Below are 13131 nucleotides of genomic sequence, written 5' to 3'. Positions count from 1 at the left end.
GCACCATGTAACTCTTAGCTGAGAGAGCTTAGTCACTATTTGCTTGATCTTTATAAAGGGGGAGAGGAGGTGATATTGCAGCGCTACGTCAACACTAGAACGTGTGTTATGGTTGCAAACGAATACTAATAAAACAAGAGCTGTTAAATTTCAAATGTGAAGTTTTGTCCTGTAAATAATTTATTTACACATCTCACCGATCTTGTTTTATGACTAAAAGAACAAGATTCGAAAATAATAAGTACTTATTCATTTGACACCAGCACTGGTTAAAATGGAACATTCTTGAACGGGCATTTTATTAGCACTCGTTTTCTTTTCTGTGTAATGGGAGCGGCGCTTCCCCTTTTAGTGAAAATTTATTTAAATTCAAAAAGAATATTCCCTTTTCCTTTGTCTTTCCCTCGCTCGTGGAATTCGGGAATTCCTAAGTGAGTTGCGAATTTTATACTCTTGTTTACTAGCTAATTTTTTTGGGTTCAACGCGATATCTATTTTTACAAGTGATATTTTTGTTTATATGCTTTGTTGTTGTTTATATGTTTGCTATATGGGTTGAATGTAAAATTTATAAAAACGCGATCAAATAGAACAATATTCTGAGGTTTAGTTAAAATAATAAGTAATGAAGATTTGCCGTAATTAACTGACGCAATACTTTTAAAACGCAGCTCTCTACTTTTAATTTCTCTGTAAGCTACGTAATATATATATGTATAATGCCATACGTCGTACATTTTTCAATTTTATTCCAGCAGATTCAATAAGTATTTCATTTGGTGTTAAATCGAAACTCATGTTTGGTTTGAGGCAGAAACCGTTAGGACGGTGGTAACGCAAATTACTCAAATCACGCAGGACCTCTTGTGAGTCCGCACGGGTAGGTACCACCACCCTACCTATTTCTGCCGTGAAGCAGTAAGTTCAGTTTCGGTTTGAAGGGCAGGGCAGCCGTTGTAACTATACTGAGGCCTTAGAACTCATATCCCAAGGTGGGTGATAGCATTTACGTTGTAGACGTCTATGGCCTCCGGTAACCACTTAACACCAGGTGGACTATGAGCTCGTCCACACATCTATGCAATAAAAAAAAACTTTCATAAATTTTGTGGATTTAATTCTTATTACATGTCGCTTCCTCTATTTTGCTGAAATGCTATGTGGATAGAATGAGGAGGAAAACGTGCCTGAGGCCATTCAATCACACAATAAGGTTTACTTAAAACCAAAACATTTTTTATCCACGATTTATTTTTAATCCGAAACTGTAAGCAAACGGCGAAGTTACAAACAATTTTGTCGAAGCTTGGGTCGTAAAAATCAGTGACAAAAGCTTTTCAATTAGTATTAAACAATGAGGATACTGCGCGAATCGCTGCGTTATATTAATTAAAATCTATTCCCTTCGTAGCTTCCCCTTAATTAAGTGCTAGTAGAGTTTTGTGTTTACCCTTCCCTCGGGAGCTGGGTGACACCGTGCCACATAAAACATTCATGCTCCCAAACCGGTTAATAGCCGCAGCTTAGATAGTGAGATATAAATACCTATATTCTGTTAGTTGTTTTTGTACGAGCATGCTTTGTAAAGGGTAACTAAGTAACGATATCCCTGGAATTTTAGATAGATGTTTCTGAATGAAAATACTCTATCTATTCTTATTTGAAATGTGAAACTATCAGGGGAAGGTTTTTTGTTTTCTATTTTTATAATCTCGCTTTATCTGTCCTTGCGTCAATATTTTTCTTACTGCTGAGGGTCGTGGCCTCTCTGAATAACTTTTTCGTAGACTATCTTATACCAAGTCTTGCCTACGTGTATATTTTTATTAAAATTTTTATAATTTGTCGTAAATCAGATTTAAGATAAGTGAATTTTGAATTACATGAAAAATGGTAGGTACATAAAATATTGAGGCTATATTTTATATACGTCCCAACCAGCCGGACAAAGTATTTGTCTACTCAAATCTCAATTCTCGTAAATACATGCATTTATTAATAATAGAAAAAGATAGTGAAACAGAAAGCCGTATAGTAGAAGCATAACGCCATTATTACATTATGTGACGATTTCTACTACTGAGAAGGAAGTAGCATTTTGCTTGTTTATTATTTGGAGTCGTAAAATTGCAAATGCCGAATTATTTGTATCTTAAGTTGACTTATTTAGGAGATGGCGGTAGGCAATCGCGACAACGCTCTCAAGTGTTTGCGACTCCTCGACACTGCTCTGCTGCTTTTAGAGGCAGCTTCCGCTACTTGGCCTCTAAATGTTGGAACAATATTCCTCCACCTATCCGGCACCAGAGAACGCTAAGGTCCTTTAAACAAATTTAAAAGTATATCTTTTGAATATACAAGAAAAATTCGAAAATATCAAATATACCTAGTCAGGTCATAAGTATTGTCACACAGTAAAAACTTTTCTTTTAGAATGCTGGCCACAAAAAAGGTTATTGAATTCGAATTTCGAATTGTTCATGAAAATAAAAATGTATATTTTTAGAATTTTACTCATTTTTTAAATATTGTGTGGACGCTTAAAGAAGACCGTGTTGCAGTTATTGCGTTGCATCGTTGCGGTTACGCGCCAATTCAAATTTTTAACATACTGAAAAATTTTAATATATACAAAAGATTCGTTTATCGTACCATCAAACGATACAATGAAGACTTTAGTGTAGATGACAGGTCAAGAAGTGGTCGCCCTCGGTCTGTTAGGACTCCAGCAGTGATAAAAGCTGTGAAGGCGCGAATTCAAAGAATTCCCAAACGTAAGCAGAAACTGTTGGCCCTTCAGATGGGGTTAAGCAGAACCACGGTGAAAAGGGTGTTAAATGAAGACTTAGGGCTTCGGGCATATCGAAGAAAAACAGGACATCGTTTGAATGTTCGTCAAATGGACCTGAGACTGAAGAGATGCCGCGCTTTGTTGAAGCGGTACGCGGGAAAAAAATATCGGGAAATTCTTTTTTGGGATGAAAAAATTTTTACTGTAGAAGAGAGCTACAACAAACAAAATGATAAGGTGTACGCACACAGTAGTGAAGAAGCGAGCAACCGTATTCCGCGTGTCCAACGAGGTCATTTTCCATCCTCGCTCATGGTATGGTTGGGAGTTTCTTATTGGGGCTTAACAGAGGTACATTTTTGTGAGAAAGGTGTAAAAACGAATGCAGTTGTGTATCAAAATACAGTCCTGACGAACCTTATGGAACCTATTTCTCATATCATGTTCAATAACAGGCACTGGGTATTCCAACAAGATTCGGCGCCAGCTCATAGAGCGAAGAGCACACAAGACTGGCTGGCGGCGCGTGAAATCGACTTCATCCGGCACGAAGACTGGCCCTCCTCCAGTCCAGATTTGAATCCGTTAGATTACAAGATATGGCAACACTTGGAGGAAAAGGCGTGCTCAAAGCCTCATCCCAATTTGGAGTCACTCAAGACATCCTTGATTAAGGCAGCCGCCGATATTGACATGGACCTTGTTCGTGCTGCGATAGACGACTGGCCGCGCAGATTGAAGGCCTGTATTCAAAATCACGGAGGTCATTTTGAATAAACTTTACTGTCATAAGAATCTATGTTTTGTTAAGTTCATTTTGGTATATGAATGGTTACATAATGAATAAACTTGTTTCAATTATTTTACATTAAACATGTGACAGAATTTATGACCTGACTAGGTAATTACTCCGTACTATAATTAATTGTGCTTTGCAACTGCAATTTTTATTTAATTAATTTAATAATGTCATTTTGTTGTCCTTTTCATAACTGTTTTTTTTATTTTATTATTCGTGTTTTTTTTATTTTTTAATATATTTTACAATGTTGTGTATTGGTCGGTCTGATGCTGGCGTGCGCGTCACTCCGCAGGTGCCGGCGGAAGATCAGCGCCGCAGTACCGATTGTCTCGATACTGTTAGGTATTGCTGAGCCGGTAACCGTTTCCAAGCCTCGTTATTTTTGTTATCTTTTTTATTTATTTTTTGTACTTAATTTGTGTTTGGAATAAATGTTTATTGTTATTATTATTATTATTATTATTATTACTAGTTAATTCCAGGACCATGCAATCCGCGTAAAGGAAGTTTGCTTCAAAAATATATATTTTTATTGCCCTAGTAGGTAGACGAGCATACGGCCCACTTGATGGTGAGTGGTTACAGTTGCTCATGTACGTCAGCAATGCCAGGGGTAGAACCAAACCGCTGCCTACCATTATGCAGCATTGTCTGGTCTAACTTGTGTATAGTGTCAGCTTTAAGCCGTATTAAACAGTTAGTATCTATAACCACGTATTGGCAGGGGCGCTGTGAGTTCATCTGCTAGAAGGCAGCGCCAATAAATACACAATACAGTGCCAATTCATTATCATAATATCTCTTATGAATTGATTCCATTACGGTTATTTTTAATCCAGACGAGATGACATCATTGCAAACAATGTATCTGCAAATTAATCAAAGTTTCGAGTAATTTAAATATTGGTATAGCCCCAGTAAGTAGCGGGGGCGGGTCCATCCAAATATTTGTGGAAAGCAAACAGCAATATCGTTGCGCCTTGAGGCCGTTCCCGATTCATTCATTTCGGATCCGTATTCCGATGCTCCCTCGATATGATAATGATGGAAGCGCGTAACGAATGCTGATATGTGAGCGCTGGCTTACCGGAGGATTTAGTTAAGTTCTTTTTCAATTTGTGTACCGGAGGACCTTCTATTTAGATTACAAACATTGAGATTATTATTTCTCAATATTGAGTGAAAACGGGTACAAGCCCGTTGTACCACTGCGCTGCGCTTTACTGTTTATTATTGTCCAAATAGAAAATAGCCTGTTTTCGGAGGGAATTTGAAATTTTTACTGGCGGTAGGTCGTTTTGTGAGCCCGCACGGTACTACTACCCTGCCTATTTCTGCTTCGAAACAGTAATTCATTTCGGCTTGAATGGTGAGGCAATCGTTGTACCTACTAGAAAACTGAATTTTAGAACTCTTTTCTCAAGGTTGGCAGCTCCATTGACGTGGTTATGTCTATGCGCTCTGGTAACCAATTAACATCAAATGGGCTGTGAACTTGTCTATCCATCCAAGCAATAATTAATCGTCTAGATGACTAAAAAAAAGATTGTGAATTTCGTTCGACTGTGATCTACGTCTCTACGTTTTGAAATCGAAATGGTTATTTGCTCTAGGCTTATGCTTGAGACGATTTTTTATTAATCTAGTCTAGATTATTCTCAGAAACTGTTGAAATGTTTTCTATTAGCTTTTTTTTTTATTAATATATTCTAAGAGATTTCTTTTTCCATTTATAGATTTGGTTAGAAAAAAAATTATAGTCGTTTCCAGTTAAAAAACTTACGGATATGATAGTAATACGTTGTTTGAAAGTTAAAGAACCAATTTAAAGTTTGCAATTTAAATTTTCTATGAAATTGCCGTTCGGATTAGAGAAAGTTAAAGTTATTTTTCTAATAATTACTTTTAATTCTATCAAAGAAAATATGCATCCATAGTACCGACGCATCTTGAAGAAGTCAAGCCAGTCGGTAGCCAAAAAACTCTTCAAAGGTATTTTGTGCTGCCTCTGGGGTATTTAATTCAAACTTTGGAAAATTTTGAAGTTTACAGACACAAGGCATGTTGGATACGATGCATTACTCAAAACCCCCAATCCTGGCTCTTGTAGCTTAGAAACCGTCTGTTGAGCCGTATCACGGTCGTGCGTCGTCGTGTAGGAGCAGCGGGGACAACTGATTATACAAGGCTAGCTGGATTTTCGCCGGTGCCATTTGGTAAGAAGCTGAGGTGAATTGTACCGTCACTATACTAAACCAGCAAACAACGACCATGACTTTTTAGGGGTTAGTTTTCGTTTGGGCCATTGCCTAGACGCTAAACCAGACTCCAACCAACACGAAGACCGCTTACGATTATCAAAAAGCCTTTTTAATCGCAAGTGACAATGCGATTCAAAATCCCTTCGTTTCTGTATCTATAAAGTACCGCAAAGTATATGTTAACGCGTTTGTTGCGCTGGCGATTATTCAGTTCGTAGGGCAACTCACTTATCAAGTTTTTTTACCTTGTCAATTTGATGCAAATGGACCAATATTATTTTGATGTTAACGTTCAAAGCTATTGCTAACTCGGCGTAAGTTAAGCATCTTCAGCTTCCACTATCGCTTTAAAGTCGTCGTTTTTGCTTTAGTTTTCGGGCATTCAGAGGTTTAATTTTTAGATAAAAATTTCCATGTCGGAAGCATTCAAACCAATCACAAGTGCGTCCGTTTGTTGTGTTCACATTGTACACGTCATTAACGTTACGCGTCATCTGCGCGGTATTGCAACCGCAACAGAACTCAAATTTCCATAATTACTCGTATTTTTATCGTGTCCAAATTGATGGAAAATGTAGAAATGTAGTAAATACAAATCATGAATCAATAAACAAAAGAATGATGTTGAAAATATTATTGCATTTTTTAAGTTAATTTAATTTGAATTTAGGAGTTATTGATAGCCATATATACGTACAAGTACGTTTGATATGGCTAGTATAGTATAACGGCAACTTCGTAGTTAAATATTATTTATTTCAAAGTCGTCTTGCACTTTAATAAAGTTTGTGTCCGTCACCTCAGTGTATTATAAAGGAAATAATCCTTAATTAATATTCATATTAATTAAGGATTTTAATATTCAATCATTACAAATAATTAATCAGATAATTGATATACTCGTAATAAAACAAAGAAATAGTTCAACTCTTCGTATAGTTTAAAAAGAGAACATGATAAAGATTACTTTAATGAGATGAACTAGAAAGAAAAGTAATTTAAAACTGCACCGAGAGGCAATAAGGATCATAAAGTTAGTTTTAGCAGATCAAAGTTTTGTGGAGCTAGAGAGTCGCCGGGGAAACTCGTAATGAAGACTTATGACTCTGCCCGTCTCCAACTCGGTAATTGTCATCTTTGTTATTAAGCCGAGTGAAAATGTCAGCTGCATGACGGTGATTGACGTAGACATTATGATCGTAGTATAATTTTGCTAGGCGTGTCCCAAGATTGACCTGCTTAAAGTTTATGAAAAAATAAGCCTAAAGAGCTTGAAATAAGAGCTCTATTCTTTTGATGTTAAGTAGTTGCCAGAATCCATCACAATGCCATCACTACGTGAATGCTTGCATCCACCTTCATACATCAGGTCGAAGCTCTATCTTACGTTGATCTTACGTCGCAATAACGGATATCCTATTCAATTCAAAGTGAAATACATGATTGCTTCGTAGTAAAATATACAGGACATTTGGACTTGACGGGTTTACCAAACGGCCTACCACAAATGCTCACAGAGGAATTCGGTGGAGAACGATATTTTCAGCTCGTAGCTATATGGTATAAAAATATTGTTACTCTAGTCAGAATTTTTTTAATTAGTTTCAGTTAAAATACACAAATACAAAGACCAAGAAATCTTAAAATATTGGGGGCTAAACTCTGATACAACGTTTGGCAAACATATTTTTCTGAAAATCTTCAATATACCGATATATACCATTTGTAACTGTCTTGTTACATAAAAGATTAGTGTATTTCAGTTTTGCATTATAAAAATGTATTCAGAAGACTTATTTTGAATTCCTGACTGTGATTTTAATTTTTTATTACCGCCGAAACTTAATTCACGGCTTATTATCACGGCAATTTATCACGGCAATTTATCACGGCTATTTTAAATGATAAATGATTTTATTTGACGGCCTTTTACTACGATTTTTATTGCTCATGGCACTTGCAACAGAAATATTCTGTACTAGCGACCCGCCCTCGCTTCGCTTCGGAAACATTAAAACACACATGAAGCCAAAAAAAAAAAAAAGTAGCCTATGTTCATCAGGGACAATGTCGGCTTCTAATGGAAAAAGAATTTTTCAAATCGGTCCAGTAGTTTCGGAGCCTATTCGAAACAAACAAACAAACAAATCTTTCCTCTTTATAATATTATATAGTATAGATACGTTAAAAATAAAAATCGTCACAATTTATTATTTTAGTTTATTAATGATATTTATTTTCAGGATAACACTATAATGGCACCAAGTGTTTGAGAACTTATTAACTGTCAAAATGTGAAACTACAATTCATTAAAACAGTTCACCAAAGCCGCGAAGTTCAAACAAAATCATTCTAAGTCCAGCCTTTGCTTTTATTGTAGTTTTTCAATAGAGAGATGAGCCGGTGATAATATTTAAAGTCCCCTTTATAGCCGTTCACGGTTGCGGGTGTATCGAGGCCCTAATACGTTGTACATCGTTCCATTTGAACGAGCATGATTCATCAGGACCCATTCACAGCGATCTCTGGATTCAGCAGCGGTTTAACTAGGGATGCTACGTAAAATGAACTATCGATTAATTCATTGATAACAAAAGAATTAAAATGAGATAAAAGGAAAGTGTTACTATGGCTTACATCAAACACACAATTAAAACAAATTATAGGATGGCCTGCAATTATATTTAAACCCATTTTCAGAACCAAGAAATTATTTGGTTAATTTTGTTTTAACTAAGTATTTTTCATTTAATTTGATTGTTATTTTTATTAGGTTTGATAAAGAAATTTGAATCAAAACTTGCAGTACTTTGCTATTTTACCCGGGTTTTATAATTTTCTTTTGAACAGTTTTCGTAGAAGACCAAGAAGTCTAATCAAATTCATCCTCATAGGTAGACAGTGGCTTAGCTGTACACCTGACATTGACAGTGTCCACGAGCAATGAAATACGTACTATTAGATGGGTCGTGGGTTTATTTACCTATAATAATAATAAAGAAGATCATTATTTTAATTACGTAACGTTTAACATTAAGATTTCTTATTTTTTACAGAATGTTCTTTTATCTCGAGCTCTAGTAGTCTGTTTGTCATAACGTTCTTTCTTTTTAATTACCATTGTAGGCAGATGAGTACACAGTCCACCTGATGGTGAGTGATTACCGTCGCCCATGGACTTCAACAATGCCAGGGGCAGAGCCAAGCCGCTGTCTACCACAAAATTTTATATTCAAAACCAGAGAATCCCAAATGTAAAAAAAATACGTAAATAATATTTTAGTGAATTTGAACAGAGAGCAGAATCGAGGGAGCGTTTATTCAGGTATTGGATTTTGCAATATCGATAGTGTGATTAACATCTCCCTAAGTCTGGCTCGACGGAGATTTAACAGAGGCGCTGTCGACGCCGCGGATTACCGTGATTTCCCGGGGGGCTCGGACCGAAAAGACACCTCGGTTGCATCCACTATATTACTTTCCCATACTCCAGTCGAGTGACGAGCGTCTACCGTAATTATTTTATGACGCAATAATTATTTCTGACGGACATCTGATGTTCGCTAATTGGTGTTCGGCGTGGCTTCGGGATCGAAGAGGGTCCCGTGTAATCCGGGATTAGTGTGCCGGAATTTGTTTTTATTCATATCGATGGGTAGATGAGCTAACAGTTCGGCATTAACTGTGAACTTGGAGCCGTCGATCGTTAGAAAAACCTAAACAAAATGCACTGGTGCTTTATATTTAAAGAAATAATAGTTATAGTGAAATAAAAACAGTTCAGTCATACGAAATATCCCGGGGTTGCGTGTAGTTCTCTTCATTGAATTTTCCGCAAATGGCTATCTCATACTATATTCGGCATGGCACAGACAAGATAACGCAGAGGCGCTCGGGTAGCTGTTAGCAAATCCCACCCCTCCTGGCTGAGCCTTTGCTCACCAACCTGTCCTGGTGAAACTGGAAAGGCCTCCGGGCCACCAGTAATACTTCAATCATAAAAAAAAAAACAAGATAACGAAACGTAATTTTTAGGCAATATCGCACCAGTCCACAGCAGTTTTCAAGTATGCAAAAAAATACCACAAAATCTGACTTTGACGTAAGTGAGCCTTAATATTAACAAAGGTACATATGCATGATTTGCATAAAAACAAGATTTAATTACGGGTGACCCAGTTGTCTGTGTAATGTATGTTTATTAAGTGGAATAACAATAAAAAAACCAATTGTATAATTTAGTAGCGAAACCATTCGATCCGCTCTGCCTATAGCAAATTGTATGAAATACACGAATCATTTGAAACTACTCACGCCCCATCAGTCGTAGGTTTCTGAAGTATTATAATGGTATTTTACTGGTGGCAGGACCTCTAGTGACTCCACACGGGACCACCGACCTGCCTATTTCTGCCGTGAAGCAGTAATGCGTTTCGGTTTGAAGGATGGGGCAGCCGTTGTAACTATACTGAGACCATAGAACTTATATCTCAAGGTGGGTGGCGCATTTACGTTGTACATATTCATGGGCTCTATATATACCTAGTCAGGTCATAAATTCTGTCACATGTTTAATGTAAAATAATTGAAACAAGTTTATTCATTATGTAACCATTCATATACCAAAATGAACTTAACAAAACATAGATTTATGACACTAAAGTTTATTCAAAATGACCTCCGTGATTTTGAATACAGGCCTTCAATCTGCGCGGCCAGTCGTCTATCGCAGCACGAACGAGGTCCATGTCAATATCGGCGGCTGGCTTAATCAAGGATGTCTTGAGTGACTCCAAATTGGGATGAGGCTTTGAGCACGCCTTTTCCTCCAAGTGTTGCCATATCTTGTAATCTAACAGATTCAAATCTGGACTGGAGGAGGGCCAGTCTTCGTGCCGGATGAAGTCGATTTCACGCGCCGCCAGCCAGTCTTGTGTGCTCTTCGCTCTATGAGCTGGCGCCGAATCTTGTTGGAATACCCAGTGCCTGTTATTGAACATGGTATGAGAAACAGGTTCCACAAGGTTCGTCAGGACTGTATTTTGATACACAACTGCATTCGTTTTTACACCTTTCTCACAAAAATGTACCTCTGTTAAGCCCCAATAAGAAACTCCCAATCATACCATGAGCGAGGATGAAAAATGACCTCGTTGGACACGCGGAATACGGTTGCTCGCTTCTTCACTACTGTGTGCGTACACCTTATCATTTTGTTTGTTGTAGCTCTCTTCTACGGTAAAAATTTTTTCATCCGAAAAAAGAATTTCCCGATATTTTTTCCCCGCGTACCGCTTCAACAAAGCGCGGCATCTCTTCAGTCTCAGGTCCATTAGACGAGCATTCAAACGATGTCTTATTTTTCTTCGATATGCCCGAAGCCCTAGTCTTCATTTAACACCCTTTTCACCGTGGTTCTGCTTAACCCCATCTGAAGGGCCAACAGTTTCTGCTTACGTTTGGGATTTCTTTGAATTCGCGCCTTCACAGCTTTTATCACTGCTGGAGTCCTAACAAACCGAGGGCGACCACTTCTTGACCTGTCATCTACACTAGAGTCTTCATTATATCGTTTGATGGTACGATAAACGAATCTTTTGGTTATATTCAAATTTTTCAGTATGTTAAAAATTTGAATTAGCGCGTAACCGCAACGATGCAACGCAATAACTGCAACACGGTCTTCTTTAAGCGTCCACTCCATATTTAAAAATGAGTAAAATTCTAAAAGTATACATTTTTATTTTCATGAACAATTCGAAATTCGAATTCAATAAACTTTTTTGTGGCCAGCATTCTAAAAGAAAAGTTTTTACTGTGTGACAATACTTATGACCTGACTAGGTATTTCTATAGCACTACTATAAGAAACCAAGTCTCATAATAATCGGATACCTAGCGTAGCAACACATACATACAGGCATCGATTGCTATTTATATAAAAAATAGCGGTTCGTCTCGTACGTTATACTGATTATTTACATGTGACTGAGTATAATATTAATGTTTGCAATGAAAATAACGCCAGTGTCCACCCCCCGAAGGCGTCGACAATGCATCACGAGGCTACATCCGCCGGAAGTAGCGTAACGAGGCCGTTGTTCCGCCCTCCGCATACCTCATGCTTTTCGTGTTCAAACGAAGAACAGTCACAGTAAAACCTGTTTTCACTGAGTATACTACTCGTGTATATACTATAAATGAGTATACTGTGGTCTACTTCATTGTTACAGAGTCACATATGTAATAATATCAATGACATGCTGTCTATTGATGGCATGCATTGCTATGCAGATGATAGCACGGGGGATGCGCGATATATCGGCCATCAGAGTCTCTCTCGGAGCGTGGTGCAAGAGAGACGATCAAAACTTGTGTCTGAAGTAGAGAACTCTCTGGGGCGAGTCTCCAAATGGGGTGAATCGAACTTAGTTCAATTCAACCCGTTGAAGACACAGGTTTGCGCGTTTACTGCGAAGAAGGACCCCTTTTTCATGGCGCCGCAATTCCAAGGAGTATCCCTGCAACCTTCCGAGAGTATCGGGATACTTGGGGTCGACATTTCGAGCGATGTCCAGTTTCGGAGTCATTTGGAAGGCAAAGCCAAGTTGGCGTCCAAAATGCTGGGAGTCCTCAACAGAGCGAAGCGGTACTTCACGCCTGGACAAAGACTTTTGCTTTATAAAGCACAAGTCCGGCCTCGCGTGGAGTACTGCTCCCATCTCTGGGCCGGGGCTCCCAAATACCAGCTTCTTCCATTTGACTCCATACAGAGGAGGGCCGTTCGGATTGTCGATAATCCCATTCTCTCGGATCGTTTGGAGCCTCTGGGTCTGCGGAGGGACTTCGGTTCCCTCTGTATTTTGTACCGTATGTTCCATGGGGAGTGCTCTGAGGAATTGTTCGAGATGATACCAGCATCTCGTTTTTACCATCGCACCGCCCGCCACCGGAGTAGAGTTCATCCATACTACCTGGAGCCACTGCGGTCATCCACAGTGCGTTTCCAGAGATCTTTTTTGCCACGTACCATCCGGCTATGGAATGAGCTCCCCTCCACGGTGTTTCCCGAGCGCTATGACATGTCCTTCTTCAAACGAGGCTTATGGAGAGTATTAAGCGGTAGGCAGCGGCTTGGCTCTGCCCCTGGCATTGCTGAAGTCCATGGGCGACGGTAACCACTCACCATCAGGTGGGCCGTGTGCCCGTCTGCCTACAAAGGCAATAAAAAAAAAAAAAAAAAAAAAAAAAAAAACTATAACAATTAATAATAATC

Source organism: Bombyx mandarina, chromosome 12 (assembly GCF_030267445.1).
Source record: "Bombyx mandarina strain Sakado chromosome 12, ASM3026744v2".
Classification (NCBI taxonomy): Eukaryota; Metazoa; Arthropoda; class Insecta; order Lepidoptera; family Bombycidae; genus Bombyx; species Bombyx mandarina.
The sequence above is the reverse complement of the archived record's forward strand: the minus strand, read 5'-3'. Positions refer to the sequence as shown.